Below are 20,796 nucleotides of genomic sequence, written 5' to 3'. Positions count from 1 at the left end.
TTATTCGCTTAACAATGAAGTAGCAGTAAACATAACCCCAGCCACAGCTGACTGGCTCTAAGCATGCCAGCCGTTCCGCTCTCCGGGCGCTCGCCTTAGAACGCTGTCCGCTGTGATATTCGAAATGATGTCACAACAGCACGTTCCACAGCGATTATAGAATCAGGGGCATGATGATATGACAACGTGTTCCCCCTATGATGGAGGATACCACACATCACCCTTCCCTGCACAAATCAAGATAAACAACCCATAAAAGGAAAACTAGAACATTTGCCTCACACTACTTAGTGACATATTGGTCCAGGTGTTTCAGGCGACAAACCACCCTTGGGCTAGTTCTGCGGGGAGTGTAGGATTCCCCAGGACACTCCCTCTTGGGCAGGTCACCCCTCATCTGGGGATTGTCTACTCCCCTAGCCCCATCGTCTTTTTTCTCTGAAGGGGAGTGAAATCTTACAACTCTACCCAGGTTCCAGATCTTCCCTTCCTGAGTTTTTACAGCGTTCTTAAACAGTTTGACAATTTTTGTGGGTTTGGTAAATTCAGACCAACTCGCTCTGCCTGTTGGTGCTCTGATTTTTACTATGTCTCCTACTTGGAACCCTGCCTCTTGTACGGAGTGTAGTTTGTCAAACCTGTCTTTCCTATCTGCCATGGCTTTGTGCTCTCTGTTCAACCTTTGCGACTCTCTAGAGTGTCCGGTCCACCCTTTGTGCCACCCCATCCACCCCGGTGACAGCTTCGTGTTAGGTTTTCTTGCCCGGACTAGTTCTAATGGAGTGACTCCTGTAGTCTGGTGAGGGGTCAGACGGTAGGCTTCTAGGCGTTTCCCTATTTCTTCCTTCCAATTTAGCCCATTTGCTCTTGCTGGATGCTTTCCTTGAGAGTCCTGTTGAACCGCTCGACCATACCGTTGGTCTCAGGGTGGTACAATGCGCAGCGTTTGTAATCAACCCCATTATACTCGAGAAAGTCTTTCATTTCTTTTGAGCAGTGTTGCACCCCATTGTCTGTCAACAGACTACTAGGTAGGTCTTCCCCAAGGAATAGTTTGTGTAGGCACTCAATGACGACTTTGGTGGTGATCTCAGATACAATCTTGATCTCTGGCCATCTAGAATAAAGATCCACGAGCACTAGAATGTACGGGGTGCGGATTTCACCCGTCAGCGGGCCTACAATGTCCAGTGCCACTTCTTCCCAGGGCCCCAACGGGGGTGGTCTACATTGCATGGGAGGCGTGTGTTGCTTCAACACCTTGTCGCTAGTAGTGCATGGTATGCAGTCTCTTACTTTTCTCTCTATCTCATTATCCATGCTAGGCCACCAGTAGTCTCCTCGCATCCTCTGTTTCATCTTGGTGATACCTAGGTGTCCTTCATGGGCCAAATCCACTAGATATTTCCTCAGGGCCTTAGGCGGGATCAATCTTGTGGCACGGAACAGACATTTGTCAGTGATGGACAATTTGTTCCTGATCATCCAGTACGGGCGTAGAGTCTCATCTTGTTTGTCTTTGTGTTTCCAATCCACTTTTACCCTTGCGTACACCTCCCTCAATTGGTCATCTGCTCTAAGGGCTTCTTTCCAACTTTCTTCACCAACGGCCACTTGGGTGATTGCACAAACCCTCTCAGCTTGTGTCTCGTCTTTATCTTCCTCGTTCTCTTCGCCTGCCTCTGCTTCCCTTGCTTCTCCCACAAGGCGTGAGAGGCAGTCTGCCACGAGATTCCTTGTCCCAGGCACATATTCAACGTTGAAGGTGTACTCCTGAAGGTTTACAACCCCATCACCTAATCCTGCTTGAGATCGCGTTGAGCCCTTTTTTGTTGAATACTTCCACCAAAGGCTTGTGGTCAGTTCTCAGGTTGAAGTTTGTTCCCCAGATGAAGTCCCGGAACTTGTTCATAGCCCAGTGTACCGCCAAAGCTTCCTTCTCTATCACAGAGTAGTTGACCTCGGACTTCCGAAGGGATCTTGATGCGAAGGCTATGGTTTTCTCACCCCTCTCTCCCACTTGTGTGAGAACTGCCCGAGTCCTTTTGAACTCGCATCTGTTGTCACCACCGTCTTCCTGTTCGGTATGAATGCTTTGAGGCTTGGCGCCTCCGCTATTGCTTTCCTTACTTCTTCGAATTCCTTCTGACACACTACATCCCAACTGAACACTACATCCTTTTTGAGCAATTGGCATATGGCATAAGTCCTGCCGGCGAAGTTCTGCACAAACTTGCTGTAAAACTCCAGCATTCCCATAAACAATTTTATTTCCTCTTTGTTCTTTGGTGGAACCAAAACTGGTTATGGTATTCTGGAGTTCAGCCTTTGGGCGAATTCCTCCCGGTGTTACCTTGTGTCCCAGGAAGTCTAACTCTTTACAGCCAATCCTGCACTTTTCTCTCTTCACGGTGAGGCCCTGGTCTTTGAATCTCTCCAGCACCTGTCTCAATCTTGCATCATGTTGTCCGTTGTCCACACCAAAGACCAGCAGGTCGTCTTGATAGCACAGGACGTCAGAAATGCCTCTAAGGATGCTCCCCATAATCCTTTGGAACACCGCTGCGGCCGAGACTAGACCGAACGGCATTCTCTTGAACTTGTAAGCACCCATGGGTGTGACAAACGCCGTGAGTTCCTGCAAATCTTCGTGAAGCTTGATTTGGAAGTAAACCGAGGTCAAATCCAGTGTCGAGAATACTTTCGCTCCTTCCAACATGCTCATCATTTGTGCGATGTTGGGCAACGGGAACTTGTCGACCACAACCTCTTTGTTCAATGCCCTGAGGTCGATGCATAAACGAACTGAGCCATCTTTCTTCCTTGCTGCGACGATTGGCGCCAGCCACTCTGTTGCCTCCATAGGTTCTATGACCCCTAGGTTGCACAATTTCTCTAGTTTTGCTCTGACCGCCTCCTGAATTGCTATAGGGAGGTTTCTTACTTTTGCTACTACTGGCACAGCATGTTCCTTCAATTTTATTTTGTGGAAGTAGTTTTTGAGGCACCCTAGTTCCCCACAGAATACTTCCTTAAACTCTTCTACTATGCTTCCCTGAGCCTCGCCTACCTCTTGCACCACAATCTGTGGGGTTTTGTTGGGGTTGAGATATACGCCTAGTTCTTTTTGGGCCTGCCACCCCAGTATGTTGTCCCCCTCAAGGATGCATACATTTTAGAGGCCGTCAACCTGTCCTTGTCCATACAGTTCCCCAGAAACAACCTTTCATGCTGATAGGTTTACCACCATAGCCCCCCGGCCTTACATCCATTTTGCACAATTTGAGTTTTCCTTTAGCCACCTTTTCAAATTCTTTGGCATTAATGAGCGTTATCTTGGAACAAGAGTCAAACATAGCCTCCAACCCTGTCTCTTCAATCATTATCGTGTCTTTGGGACTGCTAACCTGCCCACTCTGTACATGCAGGACGATTTCATTGCACACACTCGTGCAGTGTTGTCCTTTCCTTGTTTCTTGTATACCTGACCACTCCTGCAGTACCGTCTGAAATGACCCTTCCTGCCACACTTGCTACACGTGTAATTCAACGCAGGACAATCTTTGTCACTAGCCATGTGCCCTTGCTTGCCGTACCTATAGCAGCTACCCTTGAAGATCCATCCCCCTTTGTTCTCCTTTTGTTCCTTCTGCTCAATCTTCTGCTCCTTAACTGCCAACACACTGTCGCCATCTGCCACCACTTCATTCACTTTAACCTTACTTTCATTAACCTTGCTTTCACTGTCTAGCTTGATTCACTTACGCACTGCATCATGTGTTCCACTTGCTTGGCTACTATAAGCACCTCCCTTAGTGGTGGGTCGTCTTAAAGCCACAACTCCTCACGCACTGGTTCAGTCCTGCATGCCAACACAAACTGGTCTCTGATCCTTTCCTCACATGCACCCCCGAACTTGCACGTGGCAGCCAGTTTGCGTAGATCTGAGACAAAATCTTCTATTGATTCCCCCTCCTTTTGCCCTCTTTCACCAAAATTGTACCGTTCCATAATAGTGCTAGTTTTAGGAAGGTAATGCAGATCTAGTTTTTTTAGACTAATTTCAAACTCATTCAATCCCCTTGCTACTTGCGTACTCAAATCTGGGAGATGTTCCAACACTTCCTCCCCTTCCGCCCCCATATAGTACGACAACAATGCTACTTTCCTTTCCAGCCCTAGATTGGGTCCACGAACAACTACATAGTTCTGGAAGACCTTCTTCCACTTGTTACACTTAATAGCAGGTTCTCCTGGGCTTGGCAAAAAGAAAGGAGGGGGCGTCACATTTTGCATTTTTTCTTTTACCCTATTAAAAGTGGCGTTTAGCACTAATACAGTATCCGCACAATACACACTATGAAGGGTATAGTTGGAGGAAGAAAGGGGAAAAAACTCTTTAGTGTCTACACAATGAAGCTAGGTCACTCAGTGAAGTTCAGTTTCAATGTTCACTAGCCAACAGGCAAGCGATGACAAGACCAAAAAGTCAGTAATCCTTGGTTCCACAAGGTGGCGCTGTTCCTCTAAATATGTTGTTTCAGGAGAGTCTTTTTTACTAAATTACCCCCGTCATACTTCCTCTTGACCAGTTCCAGTGAAGTTCTTACAAACGCTCTCACTTGTCACGGACAGCCTTCAAGCAGATTAGGCAGTGAACACAGTTAGTCCCCGCGCTGGCCACACCACCACATATTTTCGTGACCACTCGTTGCGACTCTATTAGTCCCTCATCCGCAGGTTGCCCAAATGTCTGATTTGCAATTCGATGACAATTTCTTCCACACTTGTGTAATTCCTAGTGAGTCTAACACACTGAAACTCTGCAAAACAAACCACCAAGCCGCGACTCTCGTTCAAAAGGAATCAGTGGGCACTCACACCAGGGAACGCAGGTCGGGATCGGGTGATGACACTTGCCTTTAGTAAATCATACATCCGTCACGTTATTCCTTCCGACTATCGCAGTACAATTACTGGGAGTATTACGGCTTCCCCACGCTTACTGGGTATTCTGAATGTCACCAAAACTCGCAGCACTATCTCTTTGTGTTTCCGAAGGCTAGACGACACTCCTGCTTCATACTTCCATATCCCGAGCCGCTGCAGATGTCTTGCGTGTTGGGGTTGAAGCTGCTTCCAATTTCCTGTTGTCCTCGTCGCCAGTGTCACATTGAAGTAATGGAGGTGGACACAAGTAAAGTTTTAACGCAAACGTGTTTATTCGCTTAACAATGAAGTAGCAGTAAACATAACCCCAGCCAAAGCTGACTGGCTCTAAGCATGCCAGCCGTTTCGTTCTACGGGCGCTCGCCTTAGAACGCTGTCCGCTGTGACATTCGAAATTATGTCACAACGGTGCGTTCCACAGCGATGATAGAAGCAGGGGCATGATGATATGACGTGTTCCCCCCTACGGTGGAGGATACCACACATACCATCAAGTCTACAATCAAACAAAAGAGCATTGCTTCTCGCACTATCGTCTATGGTGCAGGGGTAGAATTGTGCAAACTGTCAGTGGCTGTCAAATTTTGTTTGGTGTGTATATGTTTCTAGTTTTTCATATTTAAATATTGCCAGTTTATGTGAATGGTTGCTTGATGATCATATGTGTAATAAAAAAGGAAGAACAAAGACCTAATTTGACTTTACTTCTGGTCGTCGTCTATTTTAGTATTGTGCGATTCCCTCAGATGTGGCAACAAAAACTGCATTTTGTCCTTACATTTTGGCCTGAATTAGGGTTCCTCTTACAATTCCAGGCCTGCAAAGTAACCCCACCCGTCTTTCGCTCTTTATAACTGTTTATATCTATGAGCTGTAATCTTAAATGCACAGCACCACTGTATAATACATCAAAGTTGTAGAACTCAGACAGACACAGCTGACAGTTCATTTTTGTCCAAAACGTATTGCCAAGATTTACTGACTGTGAGATGGATGTTCGGCTACTGGATGGAGACAAAGAAGGTAGGCATTATTTACAGCAGCTTGATTAGGGGTTGATGAATTATTTAAAATCGTTTTTGGATCATTCGACCTAGATTTTGGCTGGCCTAAGTGGTATTCACTGAGTATAATATTGTACAGTTTGTTTTCGGAATAGTTCCCAATTAGCATCATTAGTATTGACCTTACCCTGCCTCAGACCTTCGGCTGTGCCACCTACGATTATTAAAAACACATTTTCTTCTGTAGAAAAAGCGATCAAAGTTGGATCGGACAGGCTGCGCCGCAGCAGATTTTGATGAGATCATTAATTTGCCTGCACCGTAGCACATGCGCAGGCGCGGAATAGGGAGTCCATGTCCAAAGCGATGGTTGCTAAGGTCAGGAAGTGTGCGAGGCGATAAAGCGGTACACCAAAAGAGATTCCGGTGACCTCTGCCAGGCCGTGCCCTTCTAGCATTAGGCTGCGCTGCTGGCATCTGTGGCCCTCAAGGAATACGAGCGCATCAAAACAATAATGCGTTAGGACAAAGCAGTGACAAAAAAACTGAAAACGCAAAAACAAATATAAATAATCAAAACTTTGTACATCGCACACACTGTACAAACACGGGGCCAACCACATAAATATCCTCACAATGCACGCATTGCAAAATATAGTTTGGTCCTTTGTGGTGGAAAGAAAAGCTGTGTCGAATGTGGGAATAGATAAATCAGGAGGAGGAGAATGAGGAGGTGGGAAAGGATATGATGGTCAAAAATAACCCTCTAATAAGGAAGAACTAGATATAGTCAATACATCTTCTCACGAGAGATCATCAGAAGTTTCATCTGGGCAGACCCTATTATCTCATTCAACACAGAGCAGGCTCAATCATATCCAAGCGTTATGTTCAATATACTGATTGGTCTCAATGAGCAATCCCCTCACGGTATCCCATAGTGCACCTCGTGCTAGCTGCACTAATGTATCACAGCCGCACTCACACTCACACTCAGATGTGCTTCTTGCTTAAGGGCAGCATGCAAATACGGATTCAGAACAAATGTGCGGGTGCCATTGATGGAGTCCTGCTTAACCCCTTGCCCGCGGCCGGAATTCCGCTCCTGTGCGGCACATTCGATCGTGGACGTGGTCATTACGGCTGGGAGCCGTCATCAGCACACGAGCACTGTGTGCCATGACGGCTCCCAGCCGTCATCAGCATCGAAGGGGTTAATTGTGACCATCAGTGTTGGACCCGGCCCTTTTGGCAGGTTCACCCCGAGACTTTTTGCTTTTTCCTAGCCTGTTTCTGGAACCTGGTGTTGGTGATTTTAGGCCTCTGCGCACTTTTCACTGTGGTACAGTGCCCATGGTAGTTCCTGATGTGTGGGGAGTGCAGGGTCGAGTTTGATATGTACGAACTCGTGAGATTGAATGCTGCATAATGATATATGCAGCATGACTGTGTCTAGTGTAGAAGTGCCACTTTTAGAAGTTGGCATATTTGTGTAAGTTGTGTCTGGCGTGTGATTGGCTGGTTAGCCTGGTCCAGGAGTGCCTGGGCCTGCTTGTGGATTGACTGTCTGGTTTGAGGGTGACAGGGGCTGGGGAGCCCCGGGAGGTTGTCTGAGTCAGCCCATGGATGAAAGGCTGCATCTGCTGCCAGGGAAGTGGGAGGAGATGGCACCCGGGAGTGACTAGGGCTGTGCCTGCCTGACCACAATGCTGGCTCCACCTCCCGCTGGGCGACTGTCACCTCTGTCCCTGACACTGAAGAGAGGTCCCTAAAACCAGTTCTAGCTGGTTCTCACACTGCCTGCACAAAGACTTCAAAGACTTTTCTCTGTATAAGAAGGGGCTGTGTCCCCTTCCAATTTGTTCTTGTTTTTGGGACTTGAATCTTGCCAGGGGCGTGCTGCTGCTTGGGCCCAGGGGAATCCCTGGGCCCTGCCCAGCCCCTGGACTCCTGAATGGACTTTTGGTGGCTTTCTGTTGCCCTGGCGCTCCTCACACTCAGATGTGCTTCTTGCTTAAGGGCAGTATGCAAATACGGATTCAGAACAAATGTGCGGGTGCCATTGATGGAGTCCTGCTTAATTGTGACCATCAGCATCAGACTAACATTCAGGGGAGCTCAGGGCAGGCAGGGGATACTCAACTGTGGTGTGGGCTAGTTTGCTACTGTTGCCCTGAGGTCGCACTTTGGGGCAGCTCTTCAAACTGGATAAATGCACATTGTACACAATTGACTGTCAGTGTAGCTCTGACGACCAGCCAAAGGCTTTTCATGAAAGTAGAGTTGGAAGCAAGCGCTCAGAACGCAACAGTCAAACAAAAGACACAATAATCTACTTTCCCCATCCCAGTGCTTATCTTTCAGTTAAAGCATTTCAGTCATACAGGAAAACAAAATACCCCACAGGGCAAAGGTAGTTCAGGTGCATGATAAATGGTGGCAATTTCTCTCCAAGGCCTAGTGAAATGTTGATAACCTACATGCTGCATGACTCCCCTGCCTGCCTCCTTTTCTTTCTGATAGAAGTTCACTCACCATCGATACATACTATAGGGAAGATTATGCGTAGGTGAAGATCACTATCAATTACCTGCTTAAAGCGCATTGTAAACTAGAGACAGAGGCCATTGTGGTCAGCGACTTCACATCCCTGGGCTTCAGAGTTGGAGAAGGGGCTGTGCATGGCAGTTTCACATGCTTGGCTGGTTTGTTGGCAGTCCATGTGTCTGGGCAAATGCAGATGAGAGTTTGATTTGGGCAAGGGTGGTGTATGGGCCTGATGCAGGAGGACGTTGGTCTTCAGCAGGTGAGGGCTCTAGATCCATGTTGGTGGGTGCTCATCTTTTGGAGTTGCGGCCTCCAGGCTGAGGCAGCAGCTCCTCCCAGACGGGCACTGTAAGAAAATGTGCTATTAGTGGGGGCATTCATAATGAGGGCCTGAGTCACTGTTGATTTAACACTACAAATCGAAGGACTAGGGCTGTGGTGGACCTTGCCATTAGTCGAGAGACAGCAAAAGTCTGAGAGCTTGGCAGTATGACCCTGTTAATTTGTGCAAAGCAGCCATATATGCCTCATTGCATAACAATGAGATGAGAAGGAGTCTCCACGTAGAGATATAGTGTTCCATGAGGGTCACAATGCATTGTCATGACCTGCAAAAAGATCGGCAGGCAATGGTCCATGGCGATATGTCCCAGAGCTATATCTCAGGTAAGGGACCTGTTATAATGAACACACTTATGTACTATTGTGTAGAGGGAGTAATACTCACTTTGTTTTTGACTCCACGAGTCACGCCAACAAACATTACTCTTGGATTGCATCCGTAGAGAAACTGTAGATCACCATTTAAAATGGGAGCCCCTGCCACTCAAGGCTCCCAAAATAAACTATGACTGTGCTTGTTCATACAAGAAAATGAGTTTGAGCCCCAACCAAGTAACTCTAAACAAAGGAGAGTAAAAAGGGAGTCCTTTGGTCAGTATATGAAATAATCAGCAAACCAAGAGGGCTGGTGTTAAATTTCTTCAAGGCTGCAAAAGAAATAACTTTAAGGAAAACGAAAAAAACACATATTGTCTGCTGTCCCAGGCAGGCTACCATCCCTGTGATAGTAACCCATTCCTAATGGGTCGCAAATTGCGACCTGCCCCATGAATATTGATAAGGCAGGTCTTTTGCACTCCCATTGGGAATCGCTAAATGTATCTGGGCACATTAGTACATTCCGTTTTGCGAGTCGCAAATTACGAGTAAAAAAAAAATAGCAATTTGCAACCTGCAAAACGGAATGTGCATTCATCTGGCCCAAAGATCTGCAACTTACAGTGACAAAGGATCAAAGCAAGGGTTGACTTGCTTTATCGAACACTAATGGTGTCAACACCCTACTGACTGGTGCTAAAGAGTCGACTCTGCCTCCACTCAGCAACCCTGACAAACACAACAGAGGAATAACCCAAAACAACTTACAGCTGACTAAAAGTCCTAAGGACCCTCAAGGATCACACGTAGAAACTTCGCAGCATACCCCTCCAATAGAAATGCCCAGCTAACATTTACCCAGAATTCACTACTTTAGTTGCTGCTCAGAATCTGTAAAATCCGGCATAGCCTTTTATTAGTATCACTTTTTCTCACGTTGGGTCAGATTTACTAAGAATTTACGCCATGTTTGCACCATAAAAGAGAAGCAAATCAGTGCAAAATCTTCTTTTCTGATTTACTTTCCAGCGCCAAACTTGTTTAGCGCTGGAAATACCGCGAAAGTAAAGCAAAGAGGTGGGCATACCATGGATGGGGCATTCCCATGCATTCATCTGAGGTTTCTGACTCTAAACCCAATTTACTTAAAAAAAGTAGCCAGGGTTGAGTGTTTGAAAACAGCACACTTGTTTGATTTCCTATGTTTTCATTATATTCAATAACCAGATTTGAAAATGTTTAAAAAACGGTGCACACTTGAAAAAGGCGCTATGAAGTAGAAATGCTTTTTTTCTCCTTTATTTTCCAACTTCACATGTATGCTGCACTGTATACACATACAAAGTGGATTTCTTTTAAACGTTTGTATAAGCATTTTATTTTTACTGGAAGGATATCCTTCCAGTACAAAACCTATGGTAGACTCACAGAGATACCCTTGCAGTAAGGTGCAAAGGTGTCTCCGTGGTGCACAACTGCTGATTTTCGCGCTGGTGCTAGGGAAAGGGGAGGAGAGTGTCATATATCTGTAAATATGAAGCTCTCCTGCTCTTTCCTTCTCATGCAGTGCAGCATTTGCAGCTACTGCACTGCGCTGCATGAGATACTGGTAAATCCGGCCCCCAGTGTCTAGGGTATTTTTTGCCTGTGTATTCCTTTTGCAATGCTTTTCCTTAGACATACTTGCCAGGTTCATGTGAGATGGTTGCACGGAAAGGACTCCGCAAACAATTGAGTATATGCCTTCATTAGCACAAAATGTGATGCTATACAAATCATTTTTTTCATTCACTTCTGTAATGTTTATCTAACGATGCAAATTTACTATTGCTATGTTGTTGTTGTTGTTGTTATTTTCCTTACTGAGAAACATATTCTTTCTGCAAGCTGACAATTTGATACATTAATATGTTGAAATACTCCACAATACTCTAGCCCTCAAGTGGTACATTGTGTATAATAATGACTAGAAAGTGAACCGCTTTCTATAACCACTGAGTACATAATTATGATGGAGCTCTATACATGCTAGCTTAAGTACATAATTATTGCAGGTTAAATGTTGAGATGGCGTACAATAGCAGAATAATTGTGTTACGTGCTTTCCATTTCAACATACTGTTTAGAGGGGAGAACTCATTTCAAGGATGATATTGGGCTAATTTTATCCAGAAGTCTGTCTTGAGTGCTACTTGAGAAGCAGTCTTGTTTCTTAGCGCCACTCATAGCATTATACGCAGTAATTGTACATTTTTTTTCCTTTTTCAGATGTGCAGATTAAATTGATGTATGTTCATTTGCAAAGAAATATTTGCTAACAACGAATATTAATCAATTGAAATAGGCACTGATCTTATCAAAGAGCCTGTTCGACTTTGTCAGGAATCGAACCTGCCGAAGGAGGCCATAGCAACTTGTCCATCTTACTACTTTCCATATTGAGGCACAGGGTGAACCGCTGACCCACTATACATGTTCAATCAAAGATAAACATGCCAGGGAAAGCATCCGCATGGACATCATTTAAAAGTTACGAAGGTTCTCATGTGTGGCCCCATGGGCTAGACATTCTTTTGGCATGTCATTTGATGAAGGGGTGTCACTTAGAGGTCACCTAGGGATCATCAGAAGTTTCAGTTTGGTCCCCACAATGTTCCATTATAACTGCAAAGCCTGCATTTTCTGCTTTTGCGTCATTTTAAAATTAGTTATTAGTTTCATGCTTTTGTTGGACTTTCTCTTTACTTCATCGGGGTGTATAGGTGAATAGTTCACTATTTGTAATGTTATGGGGATTTTGTCAGATAACACAATTATGAACAGAGAGTGACTAACCTGAGAACCAGCCCAGCAGGAGGGATGTACAATGCTTGTCCTTCCAAACCCCTGATGCTTAACCAAGTGAGTTGTGCACAACACTCATTGTAAAGAAACACCAAAGGGAATGGAATAAAATGAGAAAATAGCCAACCACGGACTCTATGACAGCTTCCTTGTATGACCCTCCAGGCTCATCTCTCATCTGCCTCTCAGTGTTGGTGTGCCTGAACAACAACAAGAACACATCTATAGTTGTTTTTTTAAACCAAAAGTTACAGATTTTGATGTACAGTTTCAATTATTTACATTGTCTCTTTCAACCTAGACTCAATATACCTGTCAATAGTACCTCGCAAAAAATCAAGTATCTTGCATTTTTGTCCACCAAGTTCTTTTACTGATGCTCCATCATGATTCTTTTCTCTCAAATTTCGGATTTGCAGGGGAGTATGAAGAAGGTAAACATTGAATGTAATTTGCTTTACTTTTATCTCCTTTATCTATTGCAGATCGTCGCAAATTCTCTCCAGGAAGTGCAAGTTTCACAGAGGAAGAAGATTTCCTGGGTGCGCAGGTAAGCTGGATTGGTGGGAAAAACACAGGTGATATCTTCAATTGAATTCCGATTTACTAGCAGAGTGTGTGGTCCAAGAAAATTGAATTTGTAAATCAAAGATGGCTTCCACCATCACATGGATGTTTTTAAAACTTCTGGCTTGTTCCAGGACATTCTGGCTTGTTTCAGATGGATTTCCATGTGCTGTCAATGTCTATTTTTCTGGCTTGTGCCAGAACCTTCTGGATTGTTTCAGATAGATTACAATGTGGTTTCAAAATCTACTGATAAGCGATTAGTTGACTACCTTTTTTCCTTTTTACCAACAGTCTTAAATTATGTGTATTGGTTCCGGTTCTATTACATTTTAACACTTGTGACTCCCTCTACCTTCAAAGCTTTGCCCCTGCCATCTTTTTGCGTCTCCACGCACGTACTCAAAAAAGTCCAACCTCTGGGATGTTCTGTGAAAGACCTGACTCTGTAAACTGGGTGACCATGACAGGCTTATTTCTCACATGAGGGTATTTCCTATGGTATTATATAGATGTATAGAAAGCATCCTGAATTCAAAACGTGGGTCAGGGGATGGATCAATAGTCAAAAGCCAAAATGACCCTTTTAGCAAAAAGATGCACATAGAGATCGTCATCCAAAATATTCACATTCTATATTTATTTTGTTACTCAACTGGTCCCTTGAGTACAGTAAGTGTTCTGAAGAGAATGCTGCTCTTCGAAATGAAGGCCCTTAAGCAGTGGGAATGAGTGGAGAGAAACATCACGTTATTCAAAGTGTGCCTTAAAATGTTCAAGGAAGTAGAATCAACCTCATAAAGGTGCCGATGACTGCAATTGACTCTATGCAAAAAGCATGAGTTTGTCTTATGTGAAAGTCATAAAGAACAGGAACTGATGTCTGAATCGGTAATACAATACATAAAAAGAGAAGCCATGTGTTCAGGAGACTAGTAATCTTGTTTGGACATTCCAGTAAAGTAGTGTGATAGACATTAGAAGATTGTGATAAGAAAATACAATTGTTGGGAAAATATTTTGTCCTAATGAAGGCTATACATAATTAATGAGTAGCCAAAACGCTCTGGGAACAATCAACGATAAGAGTGTGCTGTGAAAACCTGGTTAAAGAGGAATATATGACAATAGCATTGCAAACTAGAAAGCTGAACAGACAGAACGCTTTAGAAGAAAGAAAATACACTTTATTTTAAAGATTGTAAACGTATGAAATGGCATTTATGAGGCATGGTGGTGCACAACATGATCTTATAAAGTAGATTGTTTTTTATGGGAGTTGTATGAAGGATAATTCTTTAACAAATGCAAAATAGAATATTTTGGTATTATACTTCAGTATGCATCTCTTTGTTATAGGGGTCTTTTTAGCGCCTGTCTTCCTATGTGTTGTCAGAGTATCAAAGAACATGAGATGGTGCCTCAATAATTATGTTTATGTTATGTAAATGCAATTATATGAATGGGCCTCATTTATAAATCATAGTACCGTTGCATAACCACATTGTAGACAGTTTCCTTAGATTGCCATGTTAGATGAACAGAAGATAGTGCCGGATTGCACAAAATACTGCAATAATAGATGTGTTGCTTGGGGAAAGTGAGTTCCTAAATGGATATGCATAATTTTAATAGTGGCCAAAAATCCTCGCACCGCAGCACTACTTGCTTTTTGGCCACCTGCAAGTTTTATTTGCATTGATCTACAGTAATGATGGAAACATTATTACTTTGAAGAAGATTTGACACTGTACCAGACACCATATAAGATCCCCAGAGCAAAGTGTATGACAACCAAAGACAACACAATCTGTGTTACATGAAACACTCACATTACACACTACTCAAATTCTTTAAAGGTGGCAGAAAGATCTACACATCATGGAAATAATAAATGTCAGAGTGATATTTCAAAAGGGCTTCATTTTGTATAACTAGATTGCATTATAGTTGGAAGATAAAAGGGAGAGAAAACTCAACTAACATTTCTTTGGCTCAGACGTACTACTGTGAAGTGCTCAAAGACCATAGTATATTACTAATGGTAGTGATGTTTCTCAAGTCGGATGTGTCAAAGCAAAATGATTATAAAACCATAACGCCCCACAAATCTGAACTTGGACAGTAAGTGACAGAGAGGGCTTTGTGCTGTAAACAGCGCAAAATATTTGGTAGACAGTAAAGGACAAGATGCCCCTTCAGCAGTGACCCTGAGTTATAGCCCTCAGGGCTGTGTTTTTATTCAAGAGGAGAGGGGCTGCATTACCCTCCTACCCGAGGCTTGCAAAGGGTGGCTTCGGGCTAAGAACCCCTATTGTTACCAACAGCATGTCCCAAATAGCGGGATTGCTGGGAGCTTGTCAGAGGCCCACCCTCTTTCTTAACCACTCTGCAAATGCACATACTGGTGTGCTACTCATTGGAGCTTCAGATCTTCTTGAATGCTGAGGTTCTTGTGGGCCAAGTACCCCTCCTGTTAACAGGAATAAGACCCACAAAAATGGGATTGCTGAGGGCTCATTGGAGTCCCCTCCCCCTTTCTTAATCACTCAGCAAACACCCCTCTTGGCACACTACTCATTTGGGAATGAGGTCCCCTTTGCTGATAAGGGTCATTGGAGCTAAGAACTCCTTCTCTTAGCACCAGTTGGTCCCACACAGCAGGATTTCTAAGAGCTCACTTGAGACCCGCGCCCTTTCTCCACCACAATTCAAATGCTCCTCCTGGTGCACTACTTGTTTGGGATGAATGCCCCTTAGCAGCTGAGGGTCATTGGTAGCCAACAACACCTCCTGTTACCACCAGTAAGTCCCATACAGCGGGATCGCTGAGAGCTCATCGGAGGCCTCGCCCACTTTCTCCACCACGCGGCAAACACCCCACCTGGTGAACTCATTGTTGTAAAATGAAGTGCCCTTGGATGCTGAGGGTGGTTGGGGGCCATGAACCACTCTTGGTGCCACCAGTAAGTCCCACACAGACTGCTGAGAGGTCATCAGAGGCCCTACCCTCTTTCTCCACCACTCTGCAAATGTGTCTCCTAGCGCACTGCTAGTTGGGGGATGAAGTCCCCTTGGATTTGAGGGTCCTAGGAGGCCAACAAGCCCTCCTGTTACCTCCAGTACATCCTACACAGCCTGATTGCGCAGAGGACTTTGGAGGCCATGTCCCTTTTCTCTACCACTCTGCAAACACACCTCCTGGTGCACTGCTAGTTAGGGGATGAAGTCCCCTTGGCTCCAGAGGGTCTTTGGGCCCAACAAGCCTTCCTGTTCCCTCCAGTAATTCCCATGCAGCCTGATTGCTGATAGGACTTTGGAGGCCACACCCCCTTTCTCCATCACTCTGCAAACATGCCTCCATGTGCACTGCTTGTTGAGGGATGAAGTGCCCTTGGCTCCAGAGGGTTCTTGGGAGCCAACTACCCCTCCTGGTACTTCCAGTAAGTTCGATACAGCGGAATTGCTGAAAGGTTATCGGGGGCCATGCCCCTTTTCTCCACCACTCTACAAACGCCCCTCCTAGCACACTGCTGGGTGGGGGTTAAATTCTTGTTGGTCCCTGAGGGTCCTGGGTGGCCAAGTACCCCTTATGTTACCTCCAGTTAGTTCCACAGAGCATGATTGTTGTAAGGAGTTTGGTGGTCATGCCCCCTTTCTCCACTACTCTGCAAACACAACTCCTGTAACATTACTGCTTGGGGGATGAAGTCCCCTTCACTACTAAGGGACCTTAGGGGCCAAGAAGCCTTCATGTTACCTCCAGTAAGTTCTTTACAGCAGGATTCCTGAGAGCTGGTTGGAGGTACCAGCCCCTTTCTCCACCACTCTGCAAACGTGACTACTAGTTAAAAAAACATAGAAATTCACTGAAAAAAACTCAAGTTACAGGGTCAATATAGTTAGGAAATAGAATTAAAAAAAACTGATACATTCACAGAAGAAACCAACAGTTACATTATAGTTGGGCTGAGATTTCACAAGTACCAAACCACTGAAATTCAGCAGTGAGGTAACTATAACTTAAGGCCCTGCAATGCACTGGTTATGACCTCACATATTGAATCATGCAAGACATGGTTAGTGATATCACTGATGACATCCTCCAGCCATGGATCCTCGCGTACACCCACTGACACACCCACACAACCACTCATACCTATCACTAACCCACACCAGTATTCATATACCCATTCACTCTTCCATAGAGGCAGTCACACAGCCACTCACTCACTCATACCACCACTCACATAACCATTCACTCACCCATACAGACACTAATTCAAACAGTCACTCACCCATACAGCCACTCACATAGCCACACACCTACCCATACACCTACTGACACACCCACATATTTACCTGTACAGTTACTCACACCCACTCAATCACCAATACCGCCAATCACACAGCATGTCACTCACCCACATAGCTACTCATACACCCACTTATACACCCATACTGCCACTTATACACCCATACACACAAGGATACATATAGTAATACAGCCACTCACATATTATGTTAGACGTAGTACCACTCAGTAGTAGTGCACCTAGTATACTAATTTAACTTTTGTAGTAGGTTAGTATGTATGTTTAACACCCATAAACTCTTGAAAACCCTTACACTCACTTGATAATGTCATCAGTGGTCTGATTTGAGATGTTATCAGGGATGTCATCAGTGATCTCCCGGACCATGTCATGAGTGATGTAATATGGGAGGTCATAAAGAGTGCATTGCAGGGCTTATGTTATAGTTAGCTCAGGTAGCTATAACTGCTGAATTTCACTGGTTTTGTACAAGTAAAATCTCATCCAAACTATAATGTCTCTGTAACCTTTGGATTTTTCAGGAAGTATATATTAATATTTATATATTTATATGAAAAACAAATAAATAATTTTGAAACAAAAAGGTATATATAATGTGGAAATAAAAAAAAACGGTTGTTGGGAAGGGGCCAAAAAGAAAAAAATAAGTAGTCTTCATTCAGAGGGAAAATCCTAACTTAGAGAGGGTTAGGCAAAGAAAAACATATTAGGAAGTGTCAAGGGACTCAGTCTATATACAAAGAGGAAGCAAAAAGGTCCATAGTCCCTAAGAGGTACAAGCACAAGAGTCCCCTGCCTAAAATGATAATAAAATCTTCACCGAACAGGAGAGTGTATCTGACTCAGGACCCTGGCTAGTCTCACTCTCTGTTTTAACCGGATGTATGACGCATACTTTTACCATGCATGCCTTTACAACGCGGTATTTACAACGAATACCTTTACAATGCATAGTGCTTTGGGGTGCTGGTCCAACTCCAGTCCCCGTGGACACTAGGGAAGGTGTTGGATAGTAAATTAAACTTATTCCCTATCCTAGAGCGCCCCCCAGCGCAATGCGTTGTAATGGTTTTTGTTGTAAATACCGCATTGTAGGGCACTGCGTTGTAAAAGTTGCGCCGTAAACGATGTTTCCCGTTTTAACCATGATGTTGAATTCCTCCTCTGATGTGGACACAAAGTGACTGGCTGTGGCAGGACCAGACATCCTACAGCAAGAAGGAAACAAAGAGGCAGCAGGGGAAACAGGAGTCTCAGATGAACTGGGAGATAGAAGTAAAGGAGATGGAGTGGGTTAGGGAGGCAGAGGAGACATACGAGCTGGTATTAATGGAGACAAGATGTCACATAAAGTTTATAGCTGCTCAGAGATCCTCTCTCCGTACATCCCAACCTTCCCAATTAAGTCCCAGATATCCAAAGAAAATACTCCCTGAATCTCTGCAATTGCCATTAGACACTCCTTCGAGCAGCCACTGACACATGTTTTGGGAGAAGGAATTGGGCAGCAGAAGAGGGGTGTAAGGAGATGGGGACAGAAGTATCCTTCGACCCACATTCTTCATGGTTAGCACTAGGAGGAAGATGTGATCAATGGACAAGCGGTGCAGCTGTAGGCCCCCATGGAATGTGGGCCTCAGCTGCTAATGTGGGGCTGGGTTCAGGCCAAGATGGTGTTGGGACCTGCTCCTGAGACACCATAAGTTAGTCTTGCTCGTGGCCTGGAGAAGACCTAAGATCTTCCTCCCCCTGACAGCTGGTGTCCACCTCCTCTGCCCCTCCCCACCAGGTGACTGTTCAGCCTCTACCCAGAGTCTTTTGAAGACAGATCATGTTAGTGTCTTAGGGGTTACATCGCCTCTGCTGTTGATTTCTTACTCCTCCTCAATGATGGAGTCAAGTCTTTGTGCCATCTCAAACTCGAGGATCTGTCTTCTTGCCGCTGGTCCTGCTTCGATGATTGCTGGCCAGGCCAATTCACTGAAAAGGAATATGGAAAAAGAGAGACTTTGTTAATTCATTGGGTCAGTAATGCAAATATTCATAAATTAAGGGAAAATGGTAATATGTTTCTCATTGTCCAAAAGCTGACAGTTTGGAGACTTTAACAAACATCTAACTATCCTGGGCTTTAATAGTCAAATGTTGGTAATTATAAATCCTCAACATTGAACATTCACAATATAGCTGCAGAATCAGCTATTCAAATAACGTGAAAGGGTTGCTAATAGTTTAATAATTGAGGTATGCCAAAAATCTATTTTAACCAATTGGAAATGTAGGTCTGAAAAGGTTTAACAAATTGGTTATCGAGAAAAAACTTTTTTTCAACCTTGCTACAAAGCATTTTTAAGGAGGTCGGATGGGAAACAACCATTACAACGCAGTCATTACAACGCCCTATCTTTTCAACGCAGCTGTTACAACGCAACTTCCTTTACAGTGTATTTCATTACAACGCATGCCATTACAACGCATGTCACTACAGCGCATGCCATTACAATGCATACCATTACAACACATGCCAATACAACGCATTATAAGGTAAGTAATGTTTTTTTTAGTTTTAGGTTGGGTATGGGTTTTAGAGTACATGGGGATAGTATTTTTACTCCTACACTATCTAACACTTACCCCACTGTTGCACTCACTGGAGTGGGAATATTAATGTTTATCCCTCCACTATCCAACACTTACCCCACTGTTGCCCCAAAAAGTATTATGCGTTGTAATGGTATGCGCTGTAATGTTATGCGTTGTAGTGGTAGTTTCTAAAATTGCATTGTAATGACATGCCTTGTAAAGTCATGCGTAGTAATGGTAGTTGTGATGTAAAAACCGCGTTTTAAAGACATACGTTGTAATTGTTTGCGTTGTAACATCATATATTTAGGTCAGATTGGCCTATATTTTTGTACAGTTGTGTGGCTCACTGGTTAGAGGCGGCAGACCCGAGAGCAGATGATGCGGCCCGCACGCATGCGGTAGCAACACAAAAGTGTATATAAGACCTGGGCTACAAAGCCAATAAATTAATCGCATGATTGGAGAGAAGGGATAGGAGCCGAAATTGGGTCCCTCAAATTTGGACCCCAGAGGGCAATAAACTGGAGTCTAGTGCAGACATAGCTGAGGCGTTTGCATTGTATTATGAGGGGATTTACCAATCGCAGACCGAAAGAGGGAAAAAGGACAGCAATGAACTGTTAAAGGATCTGGCACTACCAACGCTCTGGGCAGAGGAGAGAGAGGCGACGACTCGGAATTGACAACAGAAGAAATAGAATATGCAATCCGGAAAGGCAGCAGACCTGAACGGGTTTCCAGAAGAGCTATACAAGTGTGTGGCGGGGTTAATTGCGCCGCACATGCTCAATATGTTCCATGCTGAAAAGGCAGAGGGTCAACTGCAGGTAGACTTGAGATTGGCAACTATAGTAGTTATACTAAAAGAAGGAAACCCTATGATCTATGCATTTCTTATAGACCTATCTCGCTGCTGATTTTCGAGGCCAAGATACTGGCAAAGGCAATAGCAAAGAGACTGGGCCGGTGATACAATCCCTCATACACCCGAATCAGTCTGATTTTATGCCACACAGATGCACCAGGTTGAATCTCCGACGTCTATATGAAGTAATGCATATGGTTAAAAAACAAGCGGAGAAACCGGCGGCACTCTTGTCGTCAATGCTCAGATGGCATTCAACAGTATAGAGTGACCATACCTATTTGCCGTCCAAACCAAGCTGGGATTTGGTCCGAGGTTCTGTGCATGTATAAGGCTCCCATATTCTGCCCAGCTGGCACGTGTAAGGGTTGATGGGGTAGTGTCCAGAATCTTCAAACTGCATAGGGGCACACAACAAGGCTGCCCACTCTCACTG

The 20,796-nt window shown here is 44.4% G+C and overlaps 1 protein-coding gene across 2 annotated transcripts in view; it reads left to right on the top strand.

Moving 5' to 3' along the window:
* The window catches only part of MGAT4C (MGAT4 family member C), a 1,083,724-nt gene that overhangs the window by 823,366 nt on the left and 239,562 nt on the right, over positions 1-20,796 (top strand). For both annotated transcript variants that reach the window (XM_086936888.1, XM_086936894.1), the window contains one exon: positions 12,491-12,555. The gene's annotated coding sequence lies outside the window, so the exon portion shown is untranslated. The remainder of the gene's footprint in view (positions 1-12,490; positions 12,556-20,796) is intronic.

Source organism: Lissotriton vulgaris, chromosome 1_1, assembly GCF_964263255.1.
Source record: "Lissotriton vulgaris chromosome 1_1, aLisVul1.2, whole genome shotgun sequence".
NCBI lineage: Eukaryota > Metazoa > Chordata > Amphibia > Caudata > Salamandridae > Lissotriton > Lissotriton vulgaris.
The sequence above is the reverse complement of the archived record's forward strand: the minus strand, read 5'-3'. Positions and strand labels throughout refer to the sequence as shown.